Raw genomic sequence first — 23,234 nt, 5'->3', positions numbered from 1 at the left:
CCAAGAATCGGTGGTGATGGCCAGCCAGTCAGAAGGGTACAAAGAGAAACTACCCCCAACTACTTTCACAGGAAAGCAGTTGGGCCAATCTTCAGGAGCGCTGGTAGGATTGGCCAGAGAAAGGGTCCCTGGAACCTTGGTTACGCGGACCCCCCCCTTGCCCCAAAAAGGGAGTCTTCCCTGTGAGTTTCCCCCTCTACCTCTGGGGGAGAACTCAGCCTGTGTGTCACGGAAAGGACCTTGAGACTTTTTGTACCATATCTTCCCACTCTTCTGGTTTCTGGAGAAAGCCCGTTGAGGGGAAGAATAACGGACACCCATGGCAGAAAGGGTCTTACCGTCCTGTTCACATCTGGCCATTGTGCTTTTAACCTTGAGTCTAAACAATGAAGAGACTTCAATGGGAACGCTGAGAAAGGAAGCCTTGAAGGGTTCTGCGAAATTACACAAGCACATCCAGGCATGTCGTCTCAGAACAATGCCTGAACTCGCCGCTCTAGCTGCTCCTTCTAATGCGTGAGATATCAGGCGCATGGAGGAGTATCTTCTGCTCTTTTCATAGATCTCTCAAAGGCCTTTGATATGGTTAACCACCAAATACTATTAAGTATACTTGAATCACTTTCCCTTGATCATCAACTAGTAAAATGGCTCCAATCCTACCTTGAAAACAGGAAACAAGCGGGCCTGTGGGAAAACAATCTATCTTCTCAGCTTCCTATCACCCTTGGAGTCCTTCAAGGATCCATTCTTGGACCTCTCCTTTTCACAATTTTCATTAATGATCTAAAAACTTCCCTTCCACAAACTACATGCATACAATATGCTGACGATTCAACTCTGGTAAGTGCCGCATCCTCCCCTGCTGAATTGCAAGCTAACACACAAACTGTCTTTACTTTAGTGGAAAACTGGTTCCAGCAACGTTGTCTCCTCCTGAATCCTAAAAAAACTAAACTACTGCTACTTACTCATACACAGAAATCCCCCTCTATCAATTTCACAGTAAAATCAAACAATGGCACATTAATAGCCCCCTGAAACCACCACCAAACACCTCGGTGTATTAATAGACAACCATCTCACCTTTGACTCACACATTAACACTAGTATTAAATCAGTAAATAAAAAACTTGGATTCCTCTACAGAATCAGACCATTTCTTACAGAGTCAGCAAAGATCTCTATTGCACAAACCCACCTTATTTCCACCCTACTCTACGCCTCACCTATATATACCAACCTATCCAAAACTAATCTAAATAAAGTAGCAACCACCTACAACAACATAGCTAAATTTGCCACCGGTGCCCCCTTCCATACTCACCACTGCCTTAACCTTAAACATCTTGGATGGCTGGAAGTACAAAACCAACTAGTTTACCAGCAACTCATTTTTATTCACAAGATTTTACATCATCCTACAAACACTCCCATACTATGTAACCTAGTAAATTCTTATAAAAACCTTCCTACCCTAAGATCAGCTAAAAAACTACAAGTCGCCACTACTAAATCCTTTAACAAAGCTGGAGACTGCCTATTCTCAAATGCAGTTGGCAATTCCTGGAACAAACTTCCAACTGAGATCACATCCCTTACTTCCACCAACCTTTTCAAGAATCAGTTGAAAAACTTCATTAAAACCAAATGGCTCTGCCCTGCTCTCAGCCTGACTGATACTTATTCTCCTCCCTGCTCTCAGCCTGACCGATACTTATTCTCCTCCCTGCTCTCAGCCTGACTGATACTTATTCTCCTCCCTGCTCTCAGCCTGACCGATACTTATTCTCCTCCCTGCTCTCAGCCTGACTGATACTTATTCTCTGCTCTCAGCCTGACTGATACTTATTCTCCTCTTTCTACTCTCACTCTCAAACTGGATTTCTTTTTGCTGAAACTCCTCTACCTTCCATATACGGCATGTTTAAACTTCTTGCCCTCTTTTTTGTATCTCCCCACTATGCTATATGAAGTTCTATGGATATTAAATATCTTTTTGCTTTTTCTTATATACATTTTTATTTTTATTTTGTATTTTTTATGCTTACTGAAACTGAACAAGAACCATTTCTTTTTTGGCTCTCTACAAAAAAAAAAAAATTTATTTTACTGACGTTCAATTGTTTACTCGTGTAATTATTCTTGTATTTAACATTTTTTTCTTGGGGACTATACAATTATTTTTTTGTAATCTCTATTTCTTGTGGATTATTTGTATAAATGTTTTTTTTTCTGTCCCTGTTATTGTCTCGGAGCTTTTCTCCTTGGGCCTCTACTGAAAATGGACATACATCCAGTTAGACTAGCCCGGTCAACAAATGTAAAATAAGAAAAATAAAAATAAATATCAATTCAATGGTGGCTAGCTCAGAGGCCACTTTGTCAATGACCTCATCAGACACAGCTCCAGCCAAAGTTTCAGAGAGCTCAGAAATTAAATCTCTTTGAAGCCTGGTAAAGTGTGCCATATAGTACAGGGACCTGATTGCAAAGGTCGCTGATGCAAAAATACGCTTTCCTATTCTGTCCAGAGCTCGGGACTCTTTGTTGGGTGGATGGACAGTCTGGCTTTCTTCTTCCGCCAGGTCATTTTTAGTTGTGGCGGCCGCCACCACCAAACCATCTACCTTTGGAGCAATGGGGTTCAGTAGCAGGAGGGGACACAATTTTATCTGGCCTCCAGGGAATGGCCTGAACAGTGTCAGAAGCCTTCCACGCACGCTGCACGATGAGCTGGACCAGTTCGTCGGCAGGTGGAGTAATCCAGGAAGTAGGGGGCTGGGTGCGAAAGGCCTGCAGGAACACAGACTCTTCAGAGGTCGGGTTCGAGAGCTGCCAGTCACCTCTCTGTTTAAGAATTTCAAGAATATCACCAAAGGATACCTCAGAGGGTGAGCGAGGGACCCTTCCCCATCATCAAAGTCTGTGTCTTCAGTAAGGGACTGTTCTGTGGAGTCCATGTGTTTCCTCTTGTACGAGCTCTTTTGATGAACCTTCCTCAGAGGGAGAAGCTGGGGAAGACGGCGCAAAAGGGGTCTCCTGTGGGAGTATATCCTGAGGCCCTTGCGCCCGGTGTCCACTAGGAGCGACTTGTGTACACTGTGGTCCAGAGGAGGGCAGGGAGAGTGATAGCACAGGATCGACAACCGACACCAGAGCCTTCTCCATTAGCTGGAAGGCCGGTCCACCTAACCAGGGGTCACCCCTCTCCTAAGTGGCTCAGCCTGCTGACTCGGAGTCCCTGGATGGCTGAGAGACACCAAATTATGTACGCCACAGCTGATATCCTGGGTTGTAGCAAAATCATCCTGCCACAAAGGCAACTGCAGCTCCTTAGTGAGGTCCATAAAGGGAACCGTAGAGGGGGAAGACTGTGCTATATCAAGGGGCTTCAAAGGCAATGAAGGAGGAGAATAAGTAGGGGTCTTTGGTAAAGGGTGATCACCTCCCGAGGAAGGATAGGTCCTGGGGGGTGGGATACCTCTGGCCAAAAGCACTTGATCCACAAGACGCAACAGGTCATGTTCAAAGAGTCTTCTAGTGGATTTCACGGACACGGCTGAGGGGGAGTCAGGTCTATCCAAAGACGGAGCAAGCTCAGTGCCCACCTCAGAGGTCTGCACTAAAAACAACGGGGCTGTAAAGGACTGAACTACAGGTGTCTGCACCGAAGAAATCATCGGTGCCGAAAGTCATGGCCTGCATCGACGATAATGTCGGTACCGATATGGTTGCTGGAGCTAAGGCTGGAACTGAAAAAATCGGTGCTGATAACTGAATGGTCAGTGCTGACAGGAGTCGGTGCCGGGTAAGTTGTCGGAGCCAAAAAGGCAATGGGCATCGAAAAATCCATCAACGTCATAACAGTCTGCATCGACTGGACCGTCGGTGCCGGTAAAGAAGTCTGAACAGAGAAGTCTCCTCGGTACTGATATGGTAAAGGGCACGCTAGTTGGTGCCGAAGTCAGAGATGGCACCAATGGCCTCGGTGCCGAAGGTCTAGGTACCAAAAACGCTGGAACCGAAGAAGTCAAATCCAAACTGGAAAGCTTAGCTTTCTTGGGTCTCGGTTCCTGGGAGTTCCCAGCAGGGGATGAAGGAAAAGACTTGGTCTTTACATGTTCATCACTCTTTTTCTTATGGTATCTTGGAAGGGTTGAAGCCTCCGACCCGGAAAAAGCCTCTGAAAAAAGATATTTAAGTAGCCCCTTCAATATTAACTTATTTTTTCTGTCAATCAATGTCCTGTTAGAGAAATTCTTACAAATCCTGCAGGGCAGGTCAACTGTTAAATGAGGCACACCCAAGCAATAGACACACAGGGAATGTGCATCTGAAGTAGGTAATTTATGGCCACAATCTGAACATCTTTTAAATCCTGGACTACCTTTTTTATCTGCCATGTTAGAAAGAAAGAAGGAAACCCAGAAAAAAATACCAGCAATGGTACAAGAATTACCTGAAGATAAGAAGGAAAGGGGGTTCACCAACAATGGTAATAGAGAAATTATCTTGCGGTAAAGAGGAGGGAAGGAAATGAAAAGATTCAAGAAAGGATAGTCGCTAAATGCGATAAGGTAAGAGAAAACTATCTAATAACCTTTCTGTGAGAAAAGGCTGTTTTAGAATTTAGTATTAAGAAAAATATTGTACTTAGATCAAGAGAAGTAGCTTGACATGACTGAATGGCGATGCAGCAAACAAAATCTGAGGTAACAGGGAGAGGGGGATTCTGGGTAAGAGTTTTTAGCTCGAGAGTTTGTAGCTGACGCGAGCTTGGAAGATGGTCGGCTCGGTTCAGAGGTCGGAACCGATACCCATACGCAAGGAATGAATGAGGATTAACAATATCAGACTATGCTGACTCAGAGTGGCAAACAAGATCTGGGGCTAGATAGGAGGAAGTGATGTAATATAGGTAAGGGAGGAGCTTGGAGCTCGGAGCTGATGCTTGAAAAGTTTTGCCGGCTCAGATCCGAATCGGATCCATATACCCATATGTGCAGAATGAATTAAGTCAACTACTTCAGACTGGTAGATTTGCAAGGCTTTTAAACATTTTTAATAATGTTTTAGATTGATGCAATTTGTTGAAAATATATGCAGGTTGGGAGTATAACAATGTAATACACATGCAACTGAGTTTGCTTTGTATGTTGACAAACAAGATTATTAATGCTAGACAGGGGTCCAGGGAAGTAAATATTGTGGGAAGAAATAGCCAGGGAATTGTTATAGCTAGGCTTGTATAGGCCCTAGGGCAGATAGCCTAGTACCAACCTATGAACCTATAACTGCACTATATAGTTTTGGGATTCAGTAAATTAAGTGGAGTAGGTGAATTACTGCAATTATTGATACAATAGTGTCATTATGTGATACTTCTAGGATAAACAAATCAATGAACGATAATGGTATTAAAATGCGTTTCTATAGCCGCAAATACAGCAAGCTCAGACATGGGATTAGATTTCCAAATGGCTTTTCTAATGGACTCAGTTTTGCAGCCAGGTACACAGAGCTGTGGTGATTATTTCCAAAACAGTGTCGTCCTATGCACAAGCTTCAAGTCTGCTGACAGACACTTCAAAGAGCAAATATGATGTTCAAGTCCTGTAGAGAAGAGAGGTTTTTCATTGTAACTGGAGGCCTGACATAAAACATTCCATTTAAAAACTGTTAACCAATCCCTGCGGAGCCAAACTTTTGCCCTTCTCCAAATCTTGTTAGGTTAATGGGGCCAAATCAAACAAAAACATCTTTATTAAATTTTCATGTATGACATAGGCAATCTTACATTTATATGAATGAAAATAAACTACAACACAATCTTAGTTGCAAACATTATACCTTACAAACCGTGCCAACACAACTGTAGCAGCAAACATTATACACCACTTTTAATATATCCAGTCATTGTCAGTCAACCATTACATAGCTCATTCAAATCCTGCCTTCTTTTAAACCTTGTTCCTCCTCTGCATGTATTAATCCCACATTTCCCATTTTTTCCTATCTAGTTTGCTCATACCCTTTTCCAAAGATCCCATTTCCAGTTATTTTCTCTGTTTCTATCTTCTTTACTTCTGGTAAAGTTGGTTTAGACTTTGATTTCCATTTTCTAGTAATTACTTTTTTGCAGCCATCATAATTAGACTCGGTACAGTTGTAGCATTGTTTCCTCACAGCAAGAGGTTCTCCTGTTTGATTCTCAGCTGGACTGCCTTCTGTGTGGAGTCTGCATGTCCTCCCCACAGTCGAGTGGCCTCCGAAAGACATGAGTGAATGGGCGTGCCTTCGCTGAAGGTTTGGTGTCGGGCTGGCAACTTGGCACCATAAAAATCGACGGTCAATAATTAGTGGACCAGAGTTCTGCTGTGGTGACCCCTAACCGGGAAAAGACAAACAACAACATAATTAGACTCAGCAAGGTCTTACTATGTCTAGGTAATTCGGATTCTGTATCATACCTCAAAAAAAATAATTTCCCTAGTTACTCCAATTTGCTCACCCAGCATCTTTGACAGTGCAGACTGCAGGGAATCTTTAATGCCTGCCAACTCATTACACTTCCAGAAAATATATTCCCAGTTACCTCTTTCTTACCCATCATACCTCCAACATTTGCTGTCTTACCCATCATAGCGCCAACATTTGCTGTCTACCTGAGGAAAAAATCTTTGCAGCCGTCTTAGGGTACAAAAAATACCTATGTAAGCACTTCCTGGCAAAGATCCTAAATCTTCTAGATTCTGCTGCATATTTGGGAGACGTACATATATCCCCCATTGTTTCTTTGTGAATTGCTTATCCAATCCTTCCTAACCTCCTCTGACTGATTCTTATAGTTTAGTATCATGCAATATTTTATATACTCTACTAATTATTCCTTTCTTTAATGGCAACTTCCGTTCTAGATTCTACCAAAAACTCTACCAGTGCTGGTCTTTCATTTAGGACCCTCTTTGCCTATACTCTGATATCAATCCTTGATATAGAAGGCAATCTCTAACCTGCAGTCCAAATAACTTCTTGGCATCTTCCCATTCTGTTACCTTTCCCTTAACCTCTAGTTATTTGCTCCCAATACCTTGGTTATTTGTCAGTTTTCTCCAGTATATTCCTGCCCCCTCTTGCCTAACTTCCGTATCCCTAACTGCAGTCACCCTACTGCCAGAATCTCCTTTCTCCCATTCCCGTATTGGCTTAGTTCTTAGAATGCCTTCTGTGACTTTACGAATATAATATTCTGTATGATTATTATTGTTCTCCATAAAGGTCTGCATCCAAAATCCCAGTCTCTCCCTGTTACTTGAGTCCCCCCCCCCCTTTCATCATTATCTCTTTTCATTTTGAATTAGGTTTCTGTTTGTGCTATGTATAGCAGCCTTAACTGCATTGCCCTGAAATACCCCTTCAATTTGGGAAATCCCAATCTGCCCTGTTCTACTGGAAGAATAAGCTTATCCCACTTTACTCTTGCTGTCTTCCCTTCCCATATAAAATCCTTCAGCTCTTTATTAATTACTATCCACAACTTCTCCTCTGGTTGATAAAAATATGCCTGACCTGTGTATAAAACTAGAAGGGACTAAAAACGTTTTAATTGCTTGTATCTTATTATCAATATTCTTATAACAGAGCTTCCATTTCCTCAGGTTTTGTTTAGTCTCTTCCCACATATCCTTAGCTGCCCCACCAGTATCATTTTTAATCCGTACTCTTAAATACTTCGTTTTATCATCTCCCCATAAGTATAGCTATTGCTGAACCAATCTGTATGTGGGTACATAGTTTACCGATATTGCTCGTCTTTTAGTTTCATTACTTTTGTATCCCAAAAATGTTTGAAACTGTCTCAGTATGTTCCACAGCACTGTAATATCCCTTTCTAGTTTTGTTAGGAATAAAATAATGTCATCTGCAAATAGAGCCAGCTTTTCTTGACTACCATACCAATTATATTCTCCAATTTCTGTGTCCCTTATTTTCTTTGCCAATGGTTCTAAACATAAAGCAAATAACAAAGGAGAGAGGGGATACCCCTGCTTGGTTCCTCTGCTCAAGCAGAGATTATCAAAGAGGGCCCCATCCACTTTAATTGTTGTCTCTGATCCCTCATATATGCTCCTAACAGACCTTATAATTTTATCAGGGAATGCAAATGCTTCCAGTGATCTGCTCATAAAGTCCCAGGTCACTCTGTCAAATGCTTTCTCTGCATCAAGACCTACCAACAACAGGGATATTTTCTTACATTCTGATTCCTCTGGATCATCACTGTTCTGTTAATGTTGTCACCTCCCCTCCACAAAACCACATTGATCCAGGTCTATAAATTTTGGTATCACTTTTGCCATTCTTTTAGCCATTATAGACTTAAACACCTTATAATCATGACTTAGTATTGAAATAGGCCCCTGTGAAGCAGGATCTGACAGGTCTTTACCATCTTTAGGTATTACAGCCACCACCGCTTTCTTCCAGGATGTTGCTACTTCTCCTCCTCTTAAAATACTGTTAAACAAAAACTTTCAGATCTTTATCAGTTTTCCCCTCCTAGCTTCCAAACTTCCACAGGAATACAATCTATTCCTGGGGACTTTCCTGTAGATTGGTTATATATCAACATTTTACCTCATCTCTCCCAATCCTGTTAGTAACTGAGCCTCCTCTACCTCTAAGCTTGGCATATTTAATTCTTCCATAAACATTTCCATTTGTACCTTTTCTTGATTTCCATATTTCTCTGCTTTATACAGACTTTCATATAATTTTCAAAAAATTTCTAATACTTCTACTAGATCCCTTGTTATCTTCCTTGTTATAGTTTCCCTAAGCTTGGTGACAGCCCCTTCTACTTTCTGATGCCTGACTCTTTGTGCTAAAAGTTTTTGCTCAATAGAGTTATCAAAAACAGTTGCTTAACAGCAGTCTTTTTAAACTCATGCATATTATAGAAGTAATCACTTATTTTCTGTTTAGCATTCTGCAGTTGGTCCTCTTTTTGTTCTGTGAGATCCCCCCTATTTTGCAATACTTTAATTTGTCAGTCCCTCTAAGTAATTATTGTTACTTAACCATATCTCCCTTTCTTTTATTTCCACCCTATTTTTAAATTCCACTTTAATTTTACCCACTCCCTAGCTATACTTTCAGAAGAAATTTCTATCTTCTCCAATATCTCCTGAATAATTTCCACTACCTATTCCTTAAATTCCTCTCTTATCAACAAACAGGTGGGCAGCTCCAGTGTCTCATTTTTATTTCATTACTGTCAAAGGAAAAAACTTCAAAGACCAATTCACGTAAGGTTCAAGTATGGCACCCTTTATTACTTGCAGCAAGGAGACAAAACATGCAGATACAGGATTTGTCTAAATTACTAGTGAGCAGTATGCTACTTTTATACAGTTCTATGAAATGTTACTTTTCTATGGTTGACGTAGTTAGACACAGCTTTCTGTATTACTCTACAGAAAATGTTACTTAGATTTCCTGCTGACATGTTCAGATTTAAAACTCACTATGTGTTACATAGAAAATGTTACTTGGATTTCCTGCTGACATGACTGGATTATAAAAAACATTTATGAAAAACAACCTGGCCTTGGGGCTTATTTTTAGCCCACTACAAACTTTCTATTCTTCAATTGTGCAGTTCTAATATATATGTGTTACATTTCAAGGTACATTTCTAGCTTAGGTACAAGTAATGCTGACTATGGTTTATACTTTCAAGCAGCCTTTGTTTTCATTATCAATAGCTTCAGCAGCTGTGTACTTTCTCACGGCATAAGCAGAAAATCAATAACTCTTTGTTAAGTCTCATGACATTAGTAGAAATGAAACACTTATTATTTTCATGACATTAGCAGAAATCAAATGCTTTCCTGTTAATTTCCAAAGCATAAGCAGATCATAGCTGCGCATATTTTCATGACATAACAGGATTGGAATGTCTCTAGTAGCTTGTGCAGATTCATGCAGTGTGAACAGAATAAATGTATTAACCCTTTTAAACCTCAAATGCACTAAGCATGCATATTACTAATACATATTTTTCTAACAATTACCCTGTGTTTTTCTTTTAGTTTTATTGGTGCATGATCTGAAATAGTTATTGGGTATGTATCAAGACCTTCAATTAAATGCACGTTCCTCTGAAATGTAAATTCTGTCTAGCCTAGCCCAGTTTTTGTACCTTGGGGAATAATATGTAAATTCACTCCAAACTCCTAGTACTGAATTCACATTTTCCATGCCAAAAATTTTCATAAATTTCTTTAAAAATCTATCCTTCTATAAGTAATATTCCTTGCTGAAAGTTGATTATTTTTCCCAGAATTTTCTTCAAACCCGCTATACCAGTTTTAGATGGAATATAAATACATGCCATTGTAATCCTTTTCCTTTGACAGTAATCCCTTAGTACCACAAATGTGCCATTACTATTTTTTTATATTTTCTTCTATTATTGGAGCTCCTCTTGCAATTAATATAAATATGCCTCTCTTCCTTTGCCCCACAAATTCTGCTGGATAAGCATCCTGAAAACCTTTCTTTATCAAATTCACGTTTAGTTCTTTCCAAATGTGTCTCCTGGAGCATGACTATTTGTACTCTGCATTTTTTAATATAGTTCACTATTCTTTCTTTTTTTTTTGATCTGTGAGACCATTAATGTTTAAAGACATTATAGAAAGAATCATATTCTTAAGGTATTATTATTCGCACCGTTTATATATAACAGCTTTTTTGTTAAATGTCTGGTTCCAGCTTTTATGTTGCATGCATGCACCATTTGGCAGGTTAATCTTTTATACAATTGTTTCTTGTCATCTCCATTTTAACCTATGTGAAATCTTGCAAATGTTTTTATTTTATTGAAAACCCTCAAACAAAAATAGATACTCCCCAATACCCCCTAAAACGTATTAAACTTAATAATGACACACAAAACTACATACATAATAAGAACAAATGTTCTAAACAGATAGCCACACCCACAGACTAGAGACAACCAAAAAGAAAGGTCATTCATGCTAAAAAGCATGATAGAGCCTATGCTTTTATTAAGTGCTATGTGGTTTTGTCTTATCTTTATAGCTCTCCCAGCTAACAAACACTTAAATGCTTTCAGTAAACATTTTCCCCAAGCCATTTCTCTTTATCAGGTTGTCTTCTGGTGACATGCAACCAGAAAAACTGCTAAGGATATCTTGTTTACCAGAAAAAAAATAATATTCAATATTATTTTCCATTTATATGCTTTGTAGTAAACTTGTTACTGAATAAATCCTAGGGTTAACCCAATCATTCCCCTATGCAAGCATGAGAAAAAAGTACATACATTTTTCTTTTGTCATGATCTCTTAACCAGACCTTTCCTCTCTCCCTTCCTCCCAAACTGCAGCGCCTTCCTTTCTTAAAGCTGAACAAGGAAAAACAGAGAAGAAAGGAGAAAAAGAAAAAAAACACTTGTTTATATTAGTATCCCCATCCCCGTTACATTAAAAAAAAAAAAAAAAAAAGAACTAAGAAAACTTAAAACATGGATATTGGTGGTGGAATATCTGAGGTCTGCATTATGTGGATATCTTAAGTATGACAGGCACCTAAGTCCAGAAGACTGTGGTGGAAGGGGAATATCTCTAGGATAAAATTAGGAGTCTTTTCCAAAAACAGACTTAGTGAAAGGTTTCCTGGCTGCTTCCACAGCCTCTAAAGTTTATTCCAGAAATTCCAGCAGCTCAATTAATACTGCCAATGACACAGGTGGTACTACTGTAGGTCCTGTTCAAACAAATTGTCTTTGGGGAAGCTATAACTCTTACTGCATGAAACTAATAAGGGCCACCAGAGTGTGGCAAGAATTAGCCATGACCATTCCATGTGGAACTTTACCAGATGGCAAGTGATAAGCAAACATGGATGGAAGACAAACTGTCTATTCCATCTTACCACAGAAGTACTATACAGACATTGTACCTTTTTTACCACTGAACACTCTCCTGAGCCAATGTTGGTGTTTTGTTGTGGTTGTGGGGGTGAGGTATGGCTTAGGGTGCTACCTAGGGCATTTGATTCCCCCAGAAAGTATGTTAGCAGCAGAAAAGTCCAGTAGCTCTCAGTCCTCTCCCTCATCTAGACTGGTTTCTTGCTAGTTCACACATCACACTACTGCCTCAATGTCACACTTTACCAAGAGAAATTTCAGATTTAGGAACACCTTCAGAGCCTATGCCATCAGCTGTAGAAAGACAATGTGAAAAACTTCTCTGCAGGACACCAATGACTAAACAGATTCAAAGTGAACTTCTTACCCCTGCCAACACAACTAAAGGAAGCACAGAGGGGAATACGATTCTATGCCATGGACTGAGATTCACCTCCCTATGGAAAAGCAGAATTTGAATTCCAACAGTATATCGAGCAAGATATGATGGCACCACAGCCACTGGCACTACACTCTCCACTGCTGACCACGTACACTGAGATGCATCATACAGCAGTACCTCTCTCGACTACTGAAGGACAAAACAGAAGCCAAGTTTACACCTGCCTGTAGGACACCACCCAGTATATTACCTCCAAAGCTCCATGGCATTGCTGACAGGAAAGAATGTACACAATTGGACAACATCCAGCACTACTTGTAAAAGGGTGATCTCCTACATAAGAAGAAATTATTTTTCCTAGCTGATGATCACCTCAGGGACTGTACCTAGGGGAGCATCTAAAGAGCTAACCTCAGAGACTCCTTGATGGGGCCATCATGAACCAGACCCTCTGCTACAATGTTGCATGGATTCCACTACCATTGCTAACACCTTGGTGAATACCCTGGAAGCAGATGAAAATAACGGGGTAAAACACTTCCCAAGACAGAATACAGAAGCTTTCTGACTGTAGGATCTCAGCATTCTGATATTCCAGCAGAGCTTCCATCGTATCTTCTGACTACAAACAAAATGTTTGCATAAGCAGTGACCTGTGGGCCTTTGATGTGACAGCTGAAGTGGCCACAAACAGTATGAAAGTGGCACCAGTTCAAGATCAGCCTAAACCTCTCAGTGTCTTGGGGACTAGAAAAAAAATGGGAATAAAGTCCTGCTTAATATTCCATTAGTGAAACAACCTCCACTGCAGCCCTGTATAAGGACAGAGTCTGTGCAAGCGACATCCTCTAATATATAATGTGCCACAGGAGGACATAATGGCAAAAAGACCATTCATTGTGATGTGCAGAATCCACCTGCTCCCCATTACAGCTCCTCAAGTTGGGGTGAACTCAGAGAATTACCATTCTACTTGAATGACCTTTGGGGTATTTAGGGTTGTTACTGAGTCACTTATGTTCAAGTCCTCTTCGATAACTTTTGCCACTGGATGCTGAAGGGAGGAAGAATGAGCTGGTGATTGACAAGCTGTTGGTGGTACTTCATAATGTATTCTTTGAAGCGCAGAATGGCATGGAGGAAGCAAGAGAGTACGCAGCCTAAAATAAAAAAATATGTATACTCTCTTTTAATCTGGAAATTAGTTCTTAAGAGAAGTTTGCCAGACAGGACTTTGTTTCTGAAAGAGGCATTCAAGACAGTCTGATACAGCTGCTCCTGACAGGCAGACCTCAATGAGGCAGCTGTACGGAGACAGATAACCAGTGGCTGAAGTCCTGATTGCCACATTCATTACATCAGGTATACAAGTCACATGGTACCTGATGTTAAATGCCACATTAAGCACTTTCTTCACAGTGTCCCTCTCACCTAACTCCACGATGACAGATGTTTAATGCTAAAAAATTCTGGTGACACATGTAGGATAAGCAAATGGTAGAAATAAAGCTCACTGCGGTAAAGTAAGGAATCCTCGACAAATCTATCCATAGAAAGAGTGCATGGGGGCACAGAGGTGGGATGCTAAGATTTTTGAATCTGTGGTGAGCACTTCCTGAAATGCACTTCTTCAGCCTGCATCACCACCATTCATGCCTACAGTTGTAAAGACTTTCCTGCTGTGCCCTAGAGTAGGTGTGTTTGCACATGCTCAGTTGTGTAAATTACCACAGTCAGCCATAAAATTTAACTCAGTAAAAATATGCTGGTGACCAACTGAAGTCAATGGCTGAAAGCCATGGTCCAGGTATGTTCAAAGAAGTTCAGAGGAAACTTAGAAGTGTGTGTAAGTGTGTGTGTGTGTGTGTGTGTGTGTGTGAAGGGGGGGGGTGCATGTGCCAGCAAAGGAAACTACTGCTGCAAAAGGCAGTTGGCATGAACTGAGATTCAAAGACATGCAAATAAGGTCATAATAAAGTCTCTGAATCACATTTTTTCATATAGTGCTTACATGAAAGTTAATCAGACAAACATGAGAACAGGAACAGTAACAGAACACAGACACGCTAGCCAAAAAAAACTGTAGAGGGAAATCCTTCCTTTTTGGCTATACCATTCACTTTACTGACTTCTGCCTCCAGTACAGCTAGTGTGCACTGTGCAGATACTGGCTGTCAGGAACAAATCCAAGTTGTTGGGCAGCAGATTATGATGCAGTAAAAGCAAAGGCTGGGCTAAATGATCTGTGAGATTTGGTACCTTGGCCTCACAAGAGTAGGCAATATGTATTTTGATGTTTATGTTTTATGGCATTGCTAATAAAAAGAAACATTACAGAAAGCTCCGTTTTGGATACAAGTATGTTTCACCACTGTCTGCAGTGCTTCAGACATAGCCTTTTAAAGCTTCCTGCAAGAGAAAAGTACAAGACTAGATTCAGTTAACATATACTGACAGGGTGACTTTGGACATGTACATGTTATTCTGACCTAATGCTTTAATGTTGCTTGGCCATTAAATCCAAGCTCTTTCCTCATAGCTAGCCCTTGGCCTGCAACAGGGGATTCTCCTGTGACAATGGAAATCACTCAAAAATATAAGCGTTGGCAGTTGATCTGTGGATAATTCATTGCCCACTCCTTGACTGTGACCCTTCAGTGGGTGCAGGTTTTGGGACAAGCCTTATGTCACCTCTTCAAATTGAGACTGTTAAACTTTTCCAATGCACAGAATGTACACTGTTTTGTTGTTTGTGTGAAGTGATGTGGGTCTACCACAATCTGTGCACTCCTCTGTGTGTGTTAAATGTGTTTCAGTAGCTGGCCTACCATTGCTATTGTCAGCAAGTAAAGGTTTCACTGTCAGGACATGTTAGCTGGTTCCAGTTCTGTATCTTGTGACTATTGTTTCCTTTCTCCCCTTTGCTTCCTGACCTCAGTCTGTCTGCAGCCTTAACAACTTCGCAGATGCATACAGGGACACCTCCATGCAACTTACCTTTTAAATTTAGTTATTTACTCATTTTCATTTATTAATAAGACAGAATGGTCACAGAAACCTTTTTAGCTATGACCTGGACCAGAGGCCAAAACTACGTTTCACATGCAGTAAAAATAATATTCATAAAAATAAAGTGACACCAATTAAAATCAATTCACTGTATTACAGCAGAGGTACGAACAGAATAATAAAATAGTTCATGGCTTACAACATAAGTATATGTATGGTTTTAATATGGGAAAGAAACTTCATACAACGCGTTTTGAGAAATAATTAAGAGAATGAAGGGGAAAACAAGAAATTATATGTTTGAAAAGCAGCTTCATTGTGTGAAATTACTTAGATAAGTTAGGAGAGACTGTCTAAAGGGAGAACAGTTAACAAGATTTCTTATTTCAATGAAAAAAGAATTCTGTACTGCCCGAGGAAGTTTTGAGCATGTTCCTTCTGAGAAGTATAATGTAAAATGGTGGCAGTTTTGGGGGGCTTTGGTGAAAATTGATGCATGGAGATGTTACGTTTTGTTGGAAGAGGTGGGCAGAATTCACAATGAAACAGAAATGCAGCAACTTCAGTGATGGTAAGAATCACTGTGAACTGAGGAAGAGCTCAGTTATGGGTTCCTGCTCCTGAGAGTTTCATGAGTAGGCATATTTTATTTAGAGTCCTTTGTAATATGACAATATCATGCGGGATGTGGGTGTTTATAAGCTGTTTTAAGAATGATTATGTTTTTGACTATAGACCTATATGTTTCAGGGGTAAGGGGATTTGCAGTTCTATAAACATGGTTGAGTTATGCTAATACTTTGCTGGCTGAAATCTCAGTGTTTGTGAAAAGAATGGGGGTCAAGATGTTTGTAATGGTCAGTTTGAGTTACATCCTCCAAAAGTTGTAGAAAGATACAAAACCGGCAACATTTAGCTTTTTGGGAGATGTTGACCAGTAGATTAAGCTTATTAAACCACAAAAAGAAATTGTTGAAGTCAGAGTGCAGTGAAGATTTAAGGTCTTTGGGGTTACCTAATCTTTGGAAGAGTGGGAATTTAACAGCAAAGAAGATAGTTTTAAGATTTAGTAGACTGGAAGGAAGACCATGAAAAGCAAAAATAGCAGTGGACCCAGAAAAATGTCTTGGAGAACACCAGGATAGAACACTGTTGGTGAAACCACTGCTATCCCAAGTAGGGCCATTTGTCGTTTAGTTTTTAAACCAGTTTAATCGTCAGATGCAAAGCCAATACTTTATAACTGGAAGATAACAAGATGGCAATCGGTAAGATCAACAGCTCTTAAGATCAATGAAAATGGCGCTCTTCAATTGACCCTTGTGCTTGCTAAAGAAGATATTGACATTAGCTTGCTGGAGAGAACTTCGTGTTGATAATGACACTGGGCCAGATGTCAAGGTGAGACATGCTAAGGATATGGACGTGTACACGATGGGATGTTGTGTACGCGATGGGATTAATTTGTACACCACAGACTTGGACATTTGGTGAAAAATTAGTGATAGAATGAAAGTGTTTTAGAACTGAAAGGTTTGGAGTTTTTGGAAGGGGACTTCCAGTCTGAAGAAACTGAAAATAATGAAAAGTTGAAGATATAGGCGAGTGATTTAGCAATAAAAGAGACGGCTTTTCTAGAAAAAAAAAGTGTGTAATGCATATAAGGTTGAGGCATTTGTATAAGTTAAGCAGTGAGTTGACAGAGTTAATCGAGTAAAATAATAAAGACCTGTGATGGTTGGGAACTAAAGTTAGCAGTAGGAAGGTAACAGGGATAGAGAAGGTCAAGTGATATTTGATGATTTTAGCTCTCTATCTCTCATTGTGTGTAGGATGAATGGGAGGAAGAGAGAGGTTTGGCTATATTACAGGAAGACAACAAACACCCTTTTTATTTCTGTCCCATAGTTGTTGAGATTACTGTACAGATAACATTGTTGAATTTGGCAATAGGTAGTTTTAACTGCTTTGGCAGTGATTCTAACATCTCTTCCAAGGGAGAAGTGATTATGGAGTGGGGGGGGGGGGGTGATTTGAAGATTTCTATTAAATACTAAATTTGAGTTCTGAAATGCATTATGCTTTTATGTTCAATAGTAAGCCATGAAAAGCAGTTACCATAAAAATACTTTTAAAAGAATAAAAAAGATTTTTTAACTAATTGTATTACAGTGTCATTAAAGAAGGCGAGTGTTTCAGTAGGGTAACTAGAAGTGTATAATGGGAAACAGTCCATGAATACAGTAGATTACGAAGTTGTTTTTGTTTTAATGTATGACTGTTAATAATTATGGGAGGAATTGTTGATGATTTTTTTTTTAAATCCAGTAAGCTAAAACAGGACATTGATCCTTGACTGGAATGTTGTAATACTCGGTACTACGATAAACATTGGGAGGTAGAGTGTGTGATACAGTGAGATGGATTAGATGACTCTGTCAGGGGCTTGTCTTGTTATCATTAAGGACTCCTAGAATGACAGTGTCAGATTTGCACAGACAAGTAAAGATTAAGTCAGGCAGGAGGCTAAAAAGGGATTAAGAGGAAGGGTTGGGGGCAGGCTGATAAACAGAAATGATGTAAAGTACGGCATTGTCATGAATGGTTATTTCTGCAACCAGCCAGTTGGGATCGCTGCCTTTAACTTAAGTGGATTCAACTAGTTTGGTAACTTGGAAAGAGTTCCTAATGAGAAGTACTGTACCTCTATCTGGTTTTGTGCCAGAAGGATCATTTCTTAGGCAGGAATAAAATTTAAGGACAGACTGAAAGAATGGAGCACTCTATTTATCCCTGGCTCAGATCAAATGTGGAAAGTATGTGTGGTTTATGATTAGGAATCCAGTTTTCAAGAATGTCCACTTTACTGTTGCTTCTTCAAAGTGTGCAAGGGATTGTTACTTGTAGAAAATTGAGTAATGACCCAGAAAAAGTGGGGGGAGTGTGATTTTTAGGGGGACCTGTGTTTGTTCACTATCTGTTGCCTGTAATGTGAGAAGTGTTACAAAGATTTTGAGGGAGATACCATGTATATTTTTTGTAATGTTAAACATAAGGGAAGGATACGGTATATGTAGTGTTCTAGGGAGAAGAGCAAGGCATGAGTTGTAGTTAACGGAAAGGAAAGAAGTAGAAATTTTGCCTCGAGAAGTAATGAAATATACTGGCATGGAGACTTTTGGAATAGAATGCGTTGAACAGCTTATGTCCTAAATAATTTGAGTAAAGCAGTGTAATTTTTATATAATGGAAGACGTTCCAGTATATAAAGTTCAAAGATACTAGAGAAATGTCTTCACACCTAACTAGTGCACCACAGAAAGCAACCTACTCTCACCATTCCAACATGGCTTCTGGCCTAACCACAGTACAAGCACAGCCCTCTTTATCTTTCCATGGCTTGGTCTATCAATGCTGCAAAGAAGGTAAGCTAAGAAACTCAGACAGATCACCAACCACCTAAAATTCAAAACAGCTCTCAAAGACTTCCTCATATCATCACACTTGTAGCACTGCTCCCACCACAAGCCTCATCTCCCACAATCCAATATCTACAAATAACCTTTTCCATGTATGCTTCTACATCCTTCTGCCTCACTGCTATAGTTCCCTTCTTACTCATAGGTAGGTACTAGGCTATTAGCCCTAGGGCCTATACAAGCCTAGCCAAAAAGGTACCCTGGCTTTCGCCACCCAAGAAAATTATTTTCCTGTGCCCCTGTCAAGAAGAACCACAGAAGTGATCCCTGGGGTGAATTTCCCATTACCCATCCAATCATCAAGATTTTTCTTGAAAAGTGCTAATGAGATCTGTTTGACATAGATAGGTAGTCTGTTCCAGAGTATGGGAAGTCTCTATGCCAGGAATCTATCCCTCCAGCATGTTCTGTTTATTGTGGTGACAAGGTTTAGGGTCCCAGAGCGTGTAGCTCGGAGGGATTGGGATTTCTTTAAGTGCAGCATGTCCAACAGCTCTGGGTTTGACATAGCTTTGTATGTTAGGCAGAGATCACCTCTGAGTAGGCAATATGTGACAGAGTTTTTGAGTCAGTCTGCATAAGGCATCTGTTTGAGGCCAGTAATCCTCTTTGTGAGGTATTTTTGCGGCCTCCTTATCACCTTTCTGATGCTCCCTTAATTCTTTCTACCACAGTATTTTCTTTCTACATGCAGTTCTATCCCATCCTTGCATTCCCCTCCCTTACTATTCCACACTAAGTTCACATACCACACTCAAAGTTTATTCTGTATATGTGCTGTAGCCCAGTACACTGCACATATATACTATGACATGCACCAGTACACTGCACATATATACTATGACATGCACCTGCGTTACTTTAACACCTGAAGTGTAAATAAACATCCGGAGCCTTCTGCATTGTCATAGCTGTGTATTTACTAATAAGTGAATATAAATTTACGTCTGCAGTGTAACCTAATGTTGGAACGTCTACTCAGGGCCACCAAAAAAGGGGTCTATCAATGACCCAGTCAGAAAGACGCAGACAAACTTTCCTTGTCAACAAATGCAAATAAATAAATACAAAAAATAAATAAAAAATGCAAATATTCCACAGGTTGGGTTGAAGAGAATAATGTAAAACTATAATGTATAAAAGGAGAGAGGATAAGGGTATTGTGCGCCTGAGAGAAGAGCAGGTTTTAGGTTCATTTATACCAGAAGTGAGTAACAAAAGTGGATCTATGAGTAAGGCAGTTAGATGTGATGTGGCTGAAGTCAGTGGATTGAAAGGAAGTGTAAATAAGGGTAGACTGGAAAGGTTAGAGCGTTCCAATGATTATATGTATAAACAGGCCTAAGCAGGAAGTTAAGAAGGTTGTGTTAGTGTGTAGAGAGAGACAGAAATAAGAATATGGGTAAGAGATTGTAAGTGACAATGACAAGGTAGGCTATGTGGATGTCAGAGGTGGAGGGCTGGTGTAGTGAGGTCTTATCTGCTGTTACCAAATAAAAAGTTTGAGTTAATAAAGATGAATGAAAGAGACAGGGACAGTTAAGAACATAAAGGGGTGTTACTATAGGAGAAAATGATTTGCAGAGATCTGGTCAGATAGGTCCCATTTGCTGCCACTATATAAGGCAATAAACATTAGCATCTCTGTTTTTCACAGTTACAATAAAATAAAGGTTATTTTTAACACTCAATCACGTTATTCACAGGGATCAATACCTACACAGCTAAAAGCAAAAAATATCTCATCTAGTCATACAAAGAACAAATGCAGGGTACAGTTTAACATTTTTAGCATGCCAGTCAGTCATTCAAAAATTCCACCTGACAAGCATTTACCATAATTTTCCTGTAGCATAAAGAAAGAACAATCTCTTAGTCCAATCCAGTTTCCATAACCTTATTCTTTACATTATTTGCCAAACATCAGGAAACTCGACAGCTTAAGAAGGTGGCCATCAACATTATGTTGTTTGACTTTCGGCTTTTTCTCGGTAAGGGGTCGCCACAGCGGAACTCCGGTCTGCTAATGATTGACAGATTTTTACGAAACGCCGAGGTGCCAGCTTGACGCCCAACCTTCAACGAAGCCATGCCCATTTACACACGCATGTCTTTCGAACGCTACCCAACCGCGGGGAGGACATGCAGACTCCACACAGAAGGCACTCCCAAGCCAAGCCGAGAATCGAACGGGAGAACCTCTTGCTGTGAGGTAACAACGCTACCGCCGTACCACCGCGCCATCAACATTATAACAGTCATATTCAAAATCCTAGGTGTCACTTTTACTACAGTCCTCTCAGACTCAAGTTCTATATTTTGTTAGATATTATTCATTTTACATCATCATCCATTGGACAGATCCTTTGTTTCCATTTCCTAGTAACTAATTTTGAGTAGTTGACATAAGATCAAGCAAGATTCTTTCATTTCTGGTTAATGTGCTTATTACGTGAGTTATCCTAATCAAAGGATGCCATACCACCTGTCCAGATTCACTCACATCTCCTGAAAGTCTTGGTTTAGTGGATGTAAAATACCTGATAGAACTCATCTAGCATGCCAACTGTACACCTCCAATCTGGGTGTACTGTGAGAAGCATTCAGGTAAGTCTGTCAGGAATGTAAAAATTCTTAAACAGGCATTGCCTAACAAAAAAGATGAAGCTTTGAAGATCTGGTAAAATACCTAAAGGCTTCTGTTTTTTCCTCTTTATTTGCTGAGTTATTGCTACACCTAGCTCTTTTTCCCGCATCACAGTTGAACAGCAGAGATGTTATTGCTAATTTTTTGCTCTTGTCTGTTTTCAGTCCACAGAGTATCTTATACAAGGTGCCATCTTCTCCTGAGGTTTTGCTCATCTTTCTATTAAACCTGTAATGGCCAGTCTTCACGCCTGACTGTACACGAGTTTTCTTAAGGATGATAATGATAAATCAAATATTTAATTTCTCTGCATAGCTGCCATAAACTGTTTCCATTTTAAGGGAAAATACTGTGCACCAACTATTCTCAGTATACCAGTTTTAGGTTCATAGGTAGGTAACTAGGCTATCGGCCCAAGGGCCTACGTAAGCCTAGCCAACAAGGTTCCCTGGCTTACGCCACCGAATAAAGTTATTTTCCTGTGCCACTGTCGAGCATAAATGGATTTTGTTAATCTATTTAAATTTCCTATGATTTGCCTGGTCCATATATCCCATCTCCTTGCAAAATTAATAGACTAGGCATTTACTTATATTACCATCTCTTTAATCAGTGACATTAACTCTGTAGCTATTGTTTTACCCTCCCCTTCTTTGTCTTCTATAAGACACCTTCCTTATAAGTATCTCATAAAACCCTTTCAATACTTTAAAATTAAATCTGATTTCCACTTAGATTCATAATCATTGGATAGCAACCCCTGTAAAAATCTTAATCTCGCAGCTGAGAAGCCTTACATGTTAATACCTGTAGCCTGTGTCCTTTAGTTGAGATTTGCCTTAACCTGCTTGCCAGGGTTTCTCAACAAAAAGCAAACTGGACAGTGCAAACATCATTGCCTGGTATCTCTTCCTAAATTAAATCATCATCATCTTCTTTCGGCTGTTCCCGTTAGGGGTCACCACAGCAGATCACCTGTTTCCATTTCTTCCTGTCGTCTGCATCTTGCTCTGTCACACCAACCACCTGCATGTCCTCTCTCACCACATCCATAAACCTTATCTTAGGCCTTCCTCTTTTTCTGTTACCTGGTAGCTTCATCCTTAGCATCTTTTTCCCAATATACTCAGCATCCCTCCTCAGCACATGTCCAAACCAACGTAATCTTGCCTCTCTGGCTTTGTCTCCAAACCTTCCAACCTGGCTGACCCTCTAATATACTTATTCCTAATCCTGTCCACCCTCGTCACACCCAGTGCAAATCTTGTGCCACATCCAGTTCAAACGCCTGCCTTTTTGTCAATGCTACTGTCTCCAACCCATATAACATAGCTGGTCTCACTACCCTCTTGTAGACCTTCCCTTTCACTCTTACAGGTACTCGTCTGTCACAAATAACTCCTGACACTCTTTTCCACCCACTCCATCCTACCTGTACTCTCTTCTTCATCTCTCTCCCACACTTACCGTTACTCTGAACTATTGACCCCAAGTATTTAAACTCGTCCACCTTCGCCACCTCTACTCCTTGCATCCTCACCATTCTTCTATCCTCCCTCTCATTCACACACAGATAGTCTGTCTTAGTCCTGCTGACCTTCATTCCTCTTCTCTCTAGAGCATATCTCCATCTCTCCAGGGTCTCCTCCACCTGTTCCCTACTCTCACTACAGATCACAATGTCATCTGCAAACATCATATTCCATGGGGACTCCTGTTCGATCTCGTCTGTCAACCTGTCAATCACCATTGCAA

At 40.2% G+C, this 23,234-nt stretch overlaps 1 protein-coding gene across 4 annotated transcripts in view; it reads right to left on the bottom strand.

The window, feature by feature from the left end:
* The window catches only part of LOC122806263 (chemokine-like protein TAFA-5), a 576,893-nt gene that overhangs the window by 107,302 nt on the left and 446,357 nt on the right, over positions 1–23,234 (bottom strand). The gene's annotated exons all lie outside the window — the stretch shown is intronic.

The sequence above is a fragment of the Protopterus annectens genome, chromosome 7.part0, assembly GCF_019279795.1.
Source record: "Protopterus annectens isolate FY-2018-M chromosome 7.part0, PAN1.0, whole genome shotgun sequence".
Classification (NCBI taxonomy): domain Eukaryota; kingdom Metazoa; phylum Chordata; order Ceratodontiformes; family Protopteridae; genus Protopterus; species Protopterus annectens.
The sequence above is the reverse complement of the archived record's forward strand: the minus strand, read 5'-3'. Positions and strand labels throughout refer to the sequence as shown.